The sequence below is a fragment of the Antrostomus carolinensis genome, unplaced genomic scaffold (assembly GCF_000700745.2).
Source record: "Antrostomus carolinensis isolate BGI_N321 unplaced genomic scaffold, ASM70074v2 scaffold32018, whole genome shotgun sequence".
Taxonomy (NCBI): Eukaryota; Metazoa; Chordata; class Aves; order Caprimulgiformes; family Caprimulgidae; genus Antrostomus; species Antrostomus carolinensis.
In genome coordinates, this window is record NW_010334166.1 from 1,890 (window position 1) to 2,836 (window position 947).

Below are 947 nucleotides of genomic sequence, written 5' to 3' on the forward strand. Positions count from 1 at the left end.
GGCCCGGCCCCGCCCGCGCCCCGGGGTCCTGGGTGGCAGCGTGGCTCCCTGCCCGACGGTCCCAACCTCTCCCCCCCACCAGCACGCGGGGTCCTTTGGGACAAACAAACATCCCGAAATAGCCCTGCGGTCAGAGGGGGCTCAGGGCCTGGCCCCGGCGATCGGGGGGAAGCACCCCTGCCCTGCTCACGCCGGAAGGCGCGCGGAAGTGTGATAAGGAGGAGCAGTGCCCCCGAGAGAGGGAAAGGGCCTCGGGGCTGGGATGGGAGTGTGTGGTCCTAAGCAGGGGGGGATGCTCCCACCCCAGCCTGAGGACTGCGTGGTTCTGTGCCCCACTTAGCAAGCCACCCTCCCAGTTGTTGCAGGGATGAATTGGAGCATGACACCCTGCAGCATCTCCATCCCAAGCACTGGTGGCTCTGCTGGCACATGGGTGCCTGCTCCCATTGTCAGGGAAAAGGGGACAGCCCCAAGATGCAAATGTGTGAAGCACAGGGGTGGCCTTGGTGCCTCCAGCAGTGCTCCAGCACTCCCTTCTCCCCCATTGCCTCTGCCCTGGGACCTGCTCCAGCCCTCCTCCTCCTCCTGGGATGTGCTCCCTTCCCCAGGGGCTGCCCCCAGATGCAGGACCCCACAACAAGTCCCCTGCAAGTGCCTGTCCCTGCTCCATGTGCTGAGTGCATCTGTTCTCTGCTATGCACCCCTCTGTGCTGTCAGTTGAGCCCATCCATTTGAGGGACAGTCCCCAAATGTCCTTGCCACCTTCTTGGTGTCCCTCTGCTCTCCCTGTCCCTTCCCTTGCCCTGATTCCCCAGTCCTGTTCCTCCTTTCCCAGCCCAACATTGTCTTCCTCCCCCAGCCCATGTTCCCTCTCCACAGACCACAGCTCTCCCACCTGCTCTTCCCTTTTTGCACTCCATTGCCCCCACCCCAGGCCTCACACCAAC

The 947-nt window shown here is 63.7% G+C and overlaps 1 protein-coding gene across 1 annotated transcript in view; it reads right to left on the reverse strand.

The window, feature by feature from the left end:
• Positions 1-947, reverse strand: part of LOC104529744 (thrombopoietin receptor-like) — a gene marked incomplete at both ends in the record, with an annotated part of 3,944 nt that overhangs the window by 1,843 nt on the left and 1,154 nt on the right. The gene's annotated exons all lie outside the window — the stretch shown is intronic.